The following is a 12,949-nucleotide window of genomic DNA, read 5'->3' on the forward strand; positions in this document are numbered from 1 at the left end:
AGCGGGGAGGACGCAGCACGCGTTGTTCTTTTTTTTTTCGTTTGGTACGTTTTTTCTTTTCTTTTCTTTCATTCAGTACTCCACCGGTTTGTTTGTGTTCTTTTACCGGGGTGTCTTTTTTTTTTTTAGCTAGCGTTTTTGTTTGTTTGAGTGCGTTTGCTTGTACTTGAGTGCTTTAGAGCCCCCACTCGGTGCCCGAGCCCCGGAGCCAATGCACCATTCGCCGCTAGGCCGATACGACCTCCGGAGTGGAAAGAAAGGCCTTGTACTGCAGCGGTCCCGTTCGCAGGAGACGCTGGTATGGGACACCTCGGCGCATTCGGACCCCAAAGGACCAGCCGAGGGCAAAGGGGCACCTGCAGTGTCTCCGTCCCAAGGTACGTTAGCTACGGTACCTGCAGTGCCGCAGTTTGACTCCGCTATAACGACAGAACTCTTGTCACGCATGACGGAGTTATGTTCGTTGGTGGCACAACGCCTTGATGCCTGCTCGGTTTCGCCGCCGCAGGCACAAGCGCCCCTGCGACTGAATTTACCAGCCCCTACATTCTCAGGGTACACCGATAAAAAGTCGGTAGCAGACTTCTTGGATGACCTTACAGCCTATCAGACTGGTATGGGAATCTCAGATGAAGCCCTGATACAACGCATCCTGCACGTTGCTTTGATAGGAGACGCCGCTCGCTGGCTTCGGCTGCAGTCGAGGTTTACGTCCGTTCAGGATTTTCAGAAGCGGTCTAAGAGCGAATTTCTTCCCCTGGATTACGAATATCGTATCCTGGAGGAGCTGCATAAGCATACTCAGCATCCAGATGAGACCTTAGCAGAATTCGTTCGGGCCTTGCAAGACCTGTATAGCAGAGCTGAACCTACTGCTACAGAGGAGCAGCGTGTGACACGGGCTATCCGTCAGTGTCATCCTCGCTACCGGTCCTATCTTCGAGCCCATCGCTCTAATGGCCTTGAAGCGCTGGCGTAAGAGGCTCGCACAATTGAAGCAGACCTCTTAGCGGAACTCGAGTATCGGCCCCCGCCGCCGCCTGAATTGGCGTTAGAACCGCGTTGTGCGTGGTTAGCGGGAGCAGCCTCGGTTGAGCGCCCACCTGCAGTGGGACTGGATGAGCACAACCGCAATTATTGTGCGGAGCCATCACGCCGACCACCTGATCCCTTCCGTTATGAACAGAGGGCGATCCCCGCAGGAAGACCCGTCCTGTCCCATAATCATGGTCAACCCGGCTATTTAGCTAGCGAAAGCCCAAGGAGGCCGCAGGAGCAGCGGCATGTTCCGCGGCAGCAACGCTTTATTAGACGTTGCTCTTGATGAAATGCTCCAAACCGGTGCAGTTCAAAGGTCTCAGAGCCCCTGGGCCCTGTCGTCCTGCCTTCGAAACGTGATGGTACGGCTAGGTTATGCGTCGACTACCGTCGACTTAACGCAGTAACTGTAAGGGGCTCTTACCCCTTTCCGTCCATCGAGTCTATTGTGTATTCGCTGGGCAACGCTACAGTGTTTTCAACGCTTGATTGTAATAGAGGGTTTTTGCAAATCCAAGTTGCCCCGGAGGATGTCCCGAAAACAGCCTTTACCTCTCATAGGGGTTTGTTTGAGTTTGTACGGATGCCTTTCGGCCTGTCTAACTCTCCCGCCAGTTTCCAACGGCTAATGGATACCATATTGGGAGATGCGAAGTATAACTTGGCGATCGCGTACATGGATGATGTCGTCGTGTTTTCCAGAACCTTTCAGGAGCACTTGGAACACCTGTCAATCGTCCTTGCAAGGATGAAGCAGGCGGGGCTAACCATCAACCCCCGCAAGGTGCAGCTGGCATCGCAAAAGGATCAGCCTTCTCGGCTTCATGGTGGACGGAGGAACCATGAGTCCTAGCGATGACAAGCTAAAGGCGATCATGGAGTATCCGGTTCCCGGTAACGTAAAAGCCTTGCAGCGTGTCTTGGGCATGGTTGGTTTCTACAGACAATTCATTCCTAATTGCGCTGAGTTAGCGCAGCCGCTTAACCGGTTGTTGCGCAACGATACACCCTGTCAGTGGGGAGGGGAGCACGAACGATCATTTCGAGCTCTTTCTCACGCAATCGCTAATACGGCCAGGCTGTATTTGCCTCACCTGAACAAACCGTTTGTAGTGCAAACAGATGCTAGCGATTATGGTGTTGGCGCAGTTCTCTTGCAGGAGCACGGCGCTATTCTCTGTCCAGTGGCTTTTGCAAGTCGCACGCTGAATCCGGCAGAACGGAATTACTCCGTCACGGAAAAGGAATGCTTGGCGATCATCTTCGCTCTAAGGAAGTTTGATCTGTACCTGGGCGGCACCACTTTCACCGTCCAGACTGACCACCAGGCACTTTCTTGGCTGCAGCGGCTCCGCAACCCATCTGGACGTCTTGCCAGGTGGGCCCTGACGCTACAAGGCTACTCCTACAACGTGGAGTACTGGCGGGGCTCGACAAGCGTGGTAGCAGACGCGGTTTCCCGTGCGCCTCTACCGGAGGGGGGAGAGGAAGGCACTGAGGCGCCTTCTCAACTCCTGGCAGCAGCACAAGTGGCACGAGACGTATCTTCGTCTTGGGGCACGGTCGTGAGCAGAGAGCAGCTCCTAGACGCTCAGAGAGCGGACGGCCTTTGTCAGCGGGTGTCTCAATGGTTAGCTGAGCAGAACCCGGCAGGCACCGGAATGACTGACGGACGGCACGACTTCTATCTGCTGGGCGAGGGTCGCATCCTGTGCAGATACATACCCCAGGCGGATGACGATGACGGCTCATCCCCATTCAGAGTCGTGGTGCCACCGAAACTGCGTAAGTCTTTCATACGTTACTTTCATGATTCGGCCTTGGCAGGTCACAGCAGTGGCAGGAAAACTTATGAAAAGTTATGTCGTGTTGTGACATGGCCAGGAATGAGGCAGGATGTAACTACGTATGTTCGCACTTGTCCCGTATGCCAGAGAGCAAAACCTCGTGGTGGGTTACCCCCTGGACGCTTACAGCCTATTCAGAGCAATAGGCCCTGGCAGATAGTTGCTTGTGATGTGATGGGACCGTTTCCACGTAGTCCTAGAGGTAACAAGTATTTGTTTGTGATTACTGATCATTTCACGAAATGGGTTGTGGCGTTTCCTCTCATGACGCTGACTTCCCAGAGAGTGTGGGAAAGTCTACTCGACACCTTTTGCCCGTTCGGGTTTCCTGCTCAGCTCATCACAGATAACGCTACCTACTTTACAAGTAAGGTGTTCTCAGATTCTTGCGCTGTCTTAGGCATTCAGCACAAGAAGACTTCCCCATATCACCCTTGAGGCTAACATTACCGAACGTGTTAATCGGAACCTGAAAATGATGTTGGTTGCTTTTACTAGTCAGCATCACCCTGATTGGGATCTTCGCCTGGCTCAACTGGCGTTCGCTACACGGACAACAGTAAACAGATCTACAGGCTACACCCCGGCGTTCCTGAACTTGGGACGAGAGGCACCTTTTCCAGTGGAGAATGCTCTACGCCTCCGGGATGGCAGTACCTAGCCTCCTTATTCAAGGTTCGCTGTAGAACTCCAGAGTCGACTAGACGATGCAGCTCGGACGGCTCGGGAGAATCTCGTCGGGAGAAGAACGTCGCACGGTTGGACGAGGCTCGCCAGTACAACCGAGGTCGACGGAACCTCACCTACAGCGTCGGTGACCTCGTCCTTCGACGGACTCACCCGCTAAGTGACGCCGCACGCGGCTTTGCAGCTTCACTCGCAGATAGGTGGGATGGTCCCTTCGAGGTAAGTGCGTGCTCCTCCGGCCTCACTTACAGGCTTCGTCGCTGTGACACCGGCCAAGAAACTGGGCCAGTACATATCTCGGACCTGAAGACTTACCACCTCCGTGACCCTGAGGGTGAAGAAGCAGCGGTCAGCTTCCCACTCAAGACCTGGACCAGGATCCCGTTCCTGGACCCTCCTGTCGCTAGAGTTTGCGTCCCCACAGGCGGCGCACGTAGCTGCCACTATCCTAGTCGCTAAACCCTAGTGCTCTTGTATAGTTGGTCTTCCTTAGTGTGATTTCTGTTTCGCAGTCTTCAGCTATAATCTTCTGGGGGAGAACCTTTTCAGGTTCGCACGGTTTGAAATTGCTTTCTCACCGGATTCCCCTTTTCTTTCCTAGAAGACTACGATGCCTCCCAAAAGAAGGCACCAGCTTACCCGGCCTCTTGGACAGCCCCCCGGAACAAGCACATCGGGACCACAAGCTCGGTCTCCAGGCGGACCAGCGCCAGCAGCCCCGACTCACCGATCGGTTGCCACCTGGACCGTGGTGTCAGAAGGAAGACCAGTGTCCTGGGCCTCCCGTACGCGCTGGTCCGCGCAGCCACGTCCGCTCCGTACGGAGGATCCTACCAAGGCGCCTCTCCCCTTCAGGGGACTGACCCTAACTGACCGTCACCTGAATCACCCGCCCATCCCAATTACTGAAGAAGAGAGCAGACTCCTGTGTCCGCTTTGCGGAGTACCGGAAATTCACCGCAGTGCTCACCGACGTGGCCCACTACACAGGGCTAAGCAGCAGACCGCCCGGCCCGCCCACGGAGATGTCTCCACAGCATTGGCCACGCTCAGAAGGCTCAGGCCTGATCTTCTCAAGGCATCCTCCCTGACCAAGACGAATGATGACGGAGTCCTTGAGATGTCCGACGATGAACTATGAGTGGGACCCTTGAGGGTGGGGGATGTGCGCCATCGTTTTGATTGTCGTTTTCGATTTGCCACGAGATGGCAGGACAGGTGGCTGACACGTGTTAGGGGGCGGGTCAGGGGCATATAAGCACACGCATGCGTGTGGTTAGAAGGAAGGGCATTTGTTTGACGGCGGTGTGCCGTTGGGATCTCGCCTGTGAAACTAAGGTATGCAATAAATCCTTGTTTGTTGTTTGAACCTTTTGCTTGCTGTGTCTGCCTCGGTGACGGAGCGGACGGACTGACACCCCGAGGTTGTGGAAACACGGGTTTCCACACTGTAAAGAAAAGGACGAGGAACGTCGCTGGCACCACCCACTCCCATCGTCATGAGCTTATGTTCTCTGGTAGCAGATATTAAACCTTGCTTCATCCACTCCTTGCTGACGCCTCCCGCTTCTATTTTGTTACATTGGTGCGGGTACCCGGGAACCCTGTAGCACACCACATACGAACCACACCACACCCGGACCACATGCGAAGCACAGGGCAGGAGCTACAGGGCGTGAGAGCTTCATTACCAGCAATATCATGGAGGCCTTACAACAACTGGAGGTAATACGTAAGCATCGCCGTTCCATACGTTTGAACGACTTAGGCCTGATAACGAGCATCGATGCGCTCTCACACAAAAGTTATGGTGGCAAGCGTCTGGTGGAAAGACTGAAACTACTGGATCGATGGTTCTCCGAACTGCAGCACCTGAATGAGGGTATTTTGACTGCAGTCGACCTAGACGAAATAGACAACGAAATGTCAGACTGCGATGTTTATCTCGTGATGGTCATTTCTGCGAAAGTAAGTGTAAACGCTGCGGAATGGTTCTACCGACGTCAGCGACATACAGCTTGATCGCAAGTCAAGCCGAATGAAGCAGCCTTCCCCATCAAACATTCAACCAATGCCGATGCTTCTTTCACACTAGGCGCCTTCCGAAATGTCGTCCTTGTGTACCAGCACAATGCGAAGCCCCCCTGAAGGAAATGCGGAGCCTGGTGTACAGATCCCAACTGATAGAATTGCCGGAGAAGGGCACGACGTGCTTGACGCCTCGGGCCGGAATTCTGAGAACGCAGGACCTTCCGAGCCTGGCTTTGTGGTTTCTGTGCACTTTGTGCACAGAAGTTCTCTTCTCACAGTTCTCTTTCTGTGCACTGCTACGCAGGAACCGCAAATTCCGCCTACTTCAAGCTCTGGACCACGAGAGGCCCAAGGACTAGGTAAGCGCCCGATTCCTTCCCCGGACATCCCCGCACTACTCTGTACGTGACCCATCAGAAGATTTCAAGGGTACGGTCCTTAAGAATCCGTGCGAGTCGCAGACCAGCCAATGCCTTGAGGGTTTACTGTGCTGCACCTGAAGGTTCTGCACTTGCCCATACTGCCCATACTGGCTGCGTCCGCGATGACTGTCCCAGTGGGCTAATGTGTAAGACATTTCTCGCTCTGCGAGTATTTGTGCTCGTCTTCCATTCGGACTGAGGTACACCGACTCCGTGCTCCACCCCATTTCAGGACGCAGTGTACCTCACCCTCATCTGATCTTATTCTATGCATCGTCTGTGGCGGGGGAGTGTAAGGAAAAGGAGGAGGAACGTTGCGGGCACTACCCACTGCCATCGTCATCAGCTTATGTTCTCTTGTGGCAGACATTAAGCCTTGCTTCATCCACCCCTTATTGACGTTTCCCGCTTCTCTTTTGTTACACTAAGTTACACTTTGTTACACGCGCGCTGTGCTGCCGGGGTACCGACCCATCAGTATATATGGCGCGGCTCTGCGGATTGGCCGAACTGAGATGCTTGAATGCGAGCTGGCGGGATACTGCCACAGGCACTTCGTTCTTCCTCTGGAGGCCGGGGCCTAGGCCCTAGGCACAAACCTCGGGTCTGGAAAGCGTCCACATCGCCGGGGCGTGCAAGGGCAGGGATAACTCTGCAGGGACGGACCCTTTCAAGTGAACGATAGCACGACCGAAGTCAGACTAGCCGGGCAGCCTTCGTCGACATGCCGAAGGTAGTGAAGAGGGTGCCGAATAAGGTACTCTGCGAGAACGCGTGTGGTTGCGCCGTCCCGCAGGACGTCGATCGGCTTTTCGCGTACCTCGACTAGGACGGAGTATGTCTGGGTGGTCGAAGGGACTCCTAAGCAGACACGGAGGCTCCTGGCTTGGCTAAAGAGGACACTCGATTTCCGCTTCGGCTGAGGCCATGCAAGATGGGAAGACTATACCGGATCGAACCCAGCACGAGGAATTGGTGGACACGGCGGAGCTCGGAGAAGGACGGGCCCCATCGCTAACCAGCGAGGCAACGAAGAACAGCCACGTAGCAGTTGATCTTGGTGGTGAGAGTCTTAATGTGGCGAGAAGAGGAAAGGTCACGGTCGAGTACCACGTCCAGATACTTGCAGTACGGGACAAATGCCAGAGGTGAGCCTTCAATGACGAGCGGGAACCTCTTGAATGATCGACGAGTGAACAACATGGCCACAGTCTTGCTGGGTGAAACAGAGAGGCCGCGGTCGGCGAGGTACGCTACGGAGATATCTAAACCTCCCTGCAGTCGATGCAGAATGGTGTCGCGACCACTGGTTGGATCTTACTGGAAGCAGTCTGCTTTGTCAACAAACATGTGAAGTCTTATCCTTATTATAATTCAGGAACGAGGCATACAATGGAAAATGGGCCTCAAGATTCACGGGTTTACTGCTCACGGCCTAGGGATTAACTAAAAATATGCAGTACCAGTGCTTACACTCACTTGATCTTATCTTGATCATACCCAAACCATAATATCACTAGTTCCTCACGTCACATATATGCAGAGTTGTACACGTTACTCGATAGAAGTCATTGATTACAGTTACTGTTACTGCGGCACGAAAAGTAATTCTTTACCGTTACAAATTACTTCATCAAAAATGTAATACTTTACCGATTAAAAATGTAACGCGTTACTTTTCCCTTTTAAATTGTGGGCCATAGCAAAGCCAACAAGCCTGCAGTTAATGCAACCATGCAGCTCTTGTTGCAATTTCTAATATGAGACACCAACATACATGATAAGTGAAATTCACAAATACATTTGGAAGCAACATACAAAACACATACACGCGTTTATTACAGATTTATAGATACATCTAAAACAACATCGAAACTTCGGCTTCGTTTTGTTACTGTTGCTATGTTCAGCCCCCGCAATTTATCAATACAGTCACCTATTTTACTGTTGCTCTAGTAGGTCGCGGTTGTAATATTACCATATCATCATGTTATCGCGGTTGTATCATATTACTGTGGTAATAACGCGTGTGTATAACACGTGTGGATTAGAGACGGCCGTCACAGTGACCTCTGTGTCATTGCTTTAGTCGAACTGATGGTGGAACAGAAGAACAGATTGGCTTGCTGAAAAGGGTTGCCATTGTTGACAGAAGGTTAAAGAAGTACTCAGTAATTGATTACCGTAAATTGTAATCGGATTACTTGGAAAATTACTTGCTCACAAAATTAATTGACTACGTTAAAAAATTACTGAAAAATTGAGTACTAGTAACGCAATTACTAGTAACGCGTTACGTACGACTCTGCATATATGTATACACCTAAATTAAGCTTTAGGTGTCACATCATGCTGTGTTTCCAATTCCAATGGCACTGCAGCTGTGTAAAAAATAGCATGCACTACCAGGCTATGAAAAAAGGTATAACTTATTCATGCACGATGAGTAATATGCACTCGTTGTCCTCTGTGTTCTCTTCGTGTGCCTAATTTCTTCGGTGCTTCACCATGTTTCCTGACGTGAACCAAGTCGCTCAGCCTACAGTGTTCACAGACTAATCCTGTAATGTGGCACAGCTTCATCCTTTCCATAAAATCACTACGTGTTGCAGAGATAATTACTTGCCTGACCTTCATGCATATCATTGTGCCTCGACGACATCTGTTGTAGTACTGAAACCTTTCCAGTTTTTGCGTACACCCTCAAACGCATTAACTGCCTTTGCCATGTTTTGCCACCACCGAATAGCATGTATTTCAGCCTGATGTGCACAACACATGTTAATGGTTGTTAATGGGGATACGACTATGGTTTCGTCCGATCAGCTCTGAAAACACCCGCATGAGATTTGCACAAAAAGTTAGTGTAACAAAAGAGAAGCAGGAGACTTCAATAAGGGGTGGATGAAGCAAAGTTTAATGTCTGCCACAAGAGAACATAAGCTCATCGCGGGCGCAGCCAGTATGGGCAGTATGGGCAAGTGCAGAACTCTCAGGTGCAGCACAGCAAACCATCAAGGCATTGGCTGGTCTGCGGCCGTACCTTTGAAATCTTCTGATGGGTCACGTACAGAGTAGTTGGGGTCAGATGGGCTCTTCGCGGGGATCCCCGGGGAAGGAATCGGGCGCTTTCCTAGTCCTTGGGCCTCTCGTGGTCCAGAGCTTGGAGTAGGCGGAATTTGCGGTTCCAGCGGAGCAAAGCGCGCAGAAACCACAAAGCCAGGCTCGGAAGCTCCGGCGTTCTCAGAATTCCGGCCCGAGGCGTCAAGCACGTCGTGCCCTTCTCCGGCAATTCTATCAGTTGGGATCTGTACACCAGGCTCGGCATTTCCTTCTGGGGGCCTTCGCATTGTGCTGGTACACAAGGACGACATTTCGGAAGGCGCCTACTGTGGAAGAGGCATCAGCATTGGTTGAATGTTTGATAGGGAAGGCTGCTTCACTCGGCTTGACTTGCGGTCAAGCTGTATGTCGCTGACGTCGGTAAAACCATTCTGCAGCGTTTACACTTACTTTCCCAGAAATGACGATCTCGAGATATATATCGCAGTCTGACATTTCGTTGTCTATTTCATCTAGGTCGACTGCAGCCAAAATATCCTCATCCAGGTGCTGCAGTTCGGAGTACGATCGATCCAGTAGCTTCAGTCTTTCCACCAGACGCTTGCCACCAGATCTTCCGTGTGAGAGCGCATCGATGCTCGCTATCAGGCCTAAGACGTTCAAACGTATGGAATGGCGATGCTTACGTATTACCTCCAGTTGTTGTAAGGCCTCCATGATATTGCGGGTAATGAGGCCCTCACGCCCTGTAGCTCCTGCCCTCTGCTTCGTGTGTGGACCGGGGTCCAGGGTTTCCGCACCAATGTAGCAAAAGAGAAGCTGGAGACGCCAGCAAAGCGTGGATGAAGCAAGGTTTAATGTCTGCTACTAGAGGAGATAATTTGATGACGATGGCAGTGGGTAGTGCCCGCGACGTCCCTCCTCCTTTTCTTTACAGTTATATTGTGCCTTAGGACAGTGACGTACATTGTCGTGTTGCATTTCGAGTACATTTAGACCTGCACTGGCAAGCTCCAACTGCAGAACACTCTAAATAGCGCAATGTCAGGAGTTGGTTAGTTGCAAAAGGTCACCAAGGGAGTGTTACGAAATGTTACACCATTATGGCTATCAGATATAATTGTCCTGCCAGTGAGCTTCAGAGCATCTAATGAAGTAGATCATTGTTGCATGAGCAACGACGAATATATTAGGACTTCCAGTGTCCGGTGCTAATGTCGAACAAGCAGTGTAAAAGTTGAGAGTAATTAATCAGAGGTACAGGCCTCAGACTACCGACATCCATTTACTACGCTTCAATGCAATGAGGTGCCTTACATGTCGTGCTGCCATTATGTCCAAACGAAAAAAATGCACGCAGCATCACCAAAGTGATGCATCACAAAGCATCCAAAAAGTGATGCTGCCGTCTTTTTTACCCCTTCATGTTTTTCTGTTATTATTTTCTTCTGATTTATCTGATGAACTTCAGCAATCGCGTCCATATTGCTCCACTTTTAGAAACCTCTGAACAAGTGAATTTTGATGAATAAATTAGAACGGCACAAGCGAGCTGGTGTACTCTAGAAATATGTCGCATTTCCTCGAGCTTGAGAAACACACAAAAATATGAGGACAACATAACAACAACAACAACATGAATGACGATGGGATAAAGTGATTCACCGCAACAATTGCGGTGTCAATGAAGGAACGAATAGCCGCGAGACACGGGACACGAAGACAAGCACAAGAGTTCTCAGACACAGTAATGATTTAATAACACACACCTCCTAAATACCTAACAACTCCCGGAGGGGAGGGAGAGGGATAAAGGATGGCCTATTTACACTGTTCCCACGTTGCGTTATCGCCACCGTCTCTTTCCAAAAGTCTTATCCACTTATCCCTTTCCCTAGACACAACCACGGTTTCGCTGAAAATGGGCTCACAGTTGCTGCACTGCCGAAGATGCTCAACTAGCTCGCTGGAGATATGGCTCTTTTTTAAGTTGAGCTGGTGTTCTCGAAGGCGGTCATTTAAACAACGTCCAGTCTGCCCCACATAACAAAAACCACAACTTAAGGGAATAGAATAAGCAACACATGTGCATGGTACAATCGCAGACTTATGCTTTACAGTGCAACCTTTTGGCACGGCATTGAATGGAGTCAATCTACTCAACCTGAAGGCATTAGAAAAAACCACCTTCAACCCAAAATCCCTCGCAACAGATAACATGTTATGGGAGATAGAATGATAATACGGTATGACAACTAATTTGTCGGAAGATGAATTGGCATTTTCATTGATGATGTCTGGTCTAAGATGAAGCTTGCGTAGGAGAATAAGAGCCCTGGAAGCAATCAACTGCATGTCATAACCTGCTTGAACAAGTCTGTTAACCTGCCGTGAGATACTTGACGAAACACAATGAAGACAACTTTTTGAAGAAGCAGCATTTAGAAGACTTGAAATGATCCCAAACTTAACTAACTTGGAATGTGAACTAGAACATGGGAGGATGGGTTTGTTAGCATCGTTACCATATTGCCAGCATAGAACATAATGAGACACAAATGTAAGGTCAAGGTATTTCAACTTATTGCAAGAAGGATACTCAACAGAAAATTTTAACTCCGGCGCGAGAGACATAATAGCATCGGCAACCGTGACAGGTGATAAGGACTGACGATTATACAAAACAGTAATGTCGTCAACATATCGGCGAATGTATATGGTGTTATCTACCCACTGAGAGTTACAGAAAGATCGAATCGCATTGTCAAGAGCATTGAGATAAATCTCAGCCAAGATCGGAGCAACAGATGATCCAATGCATACACCATTAGATTGTATAAATGGCATGTTATCCCAGGTTGCAACCGTAGACTCGAGGTAAGTTTGCAATACAGTCAGAAAACTCCCAGAAGGGATACCAACAGAGTTCTGAAAGGCCGTTAAATTGTCATCAATGAAACTTGAAACACGTTGAAGCAAGAGCTTCATGTTCATGGAGTAGTAAAAGTCCTTAATATCAAGCGAAAACAATTGAAACTGTTGAGCATGCAAGGGTTTGATGTACTCAATGAGCTCACCGGTGTTTTTTAACGAGATAGATCCTGAAAGGGTGATGGACTTTAGAGCTCGCTGAAGAAAGTCTGATACAGTCCGCTGCCACGAACCACGTTCAGATACCACGACCCGTAAGGGCATTTCCGGCTTATGATCTTTGATGAGGAATTTCACATCCAGGGTGGAATGGTTACACTTCTGGATAGCTGCCGCAAGGGGGTGTTCACATCTTGAAAGTAGAGTGACGATAATTGACTTGGATTTCTTCAGGGAACCATTAAACGGCTTAAATAATGACGAGAGAGCAGTATCCACTTTAGACCTGAAAAGTTGGTTCGGGAGGACCGCGAATTTTCCAGATTTGTCACTTTGAAGGAGCTTCAAATCCAAGGTTTCAAGGTTCTTGATCACGCGGGAGCAAGTTGAGAAGACAACGGCTTGGTGTTTTTTGACATGGCGCTTGCAGGAATTTGGGAAACACATCTAGCAGCGAAGAGGTTCTTAGCGGACGGGTCAGCAATCTTGCAGGCAACAGAATCTATCATGGCAGCCACATCAAGCTTTGTCGGCTTGACAGGAAGGCAAAACTTCGGTGTTGATGATAACAGGTCAACCACGGGTTTCTGCAGCGGAATATTGCAGGGATTGATCACAGAGCCACTGAATTGTTGCCCAGGGTTATATTGAGAAGGTGGCACAGCGTGAGGACGAAGCAGAACTCTCCTTGAAAACCACACCTTTGCAAAGTTCCGATTTTTTAAGAAGACCCACTGTCGGAAGAAAATATGGGAACGATATCGGTTACCA

This window comes from Ornithodoros turicata, chromosome 2 (genome assembly GCF_037126465.1).
Source record: "Ornithodoros turicata isolate Travis chromosome 2, ASM3712646v1, whole genome shotgun sequence".
In the NCBI taxonomy this organism is placed as follows: Eukaryota; Metazoa; Arthropoda; class Arachnida; order Ixodida; family Argasidae; genus Ornithodoros; species Ornithodoros turicata.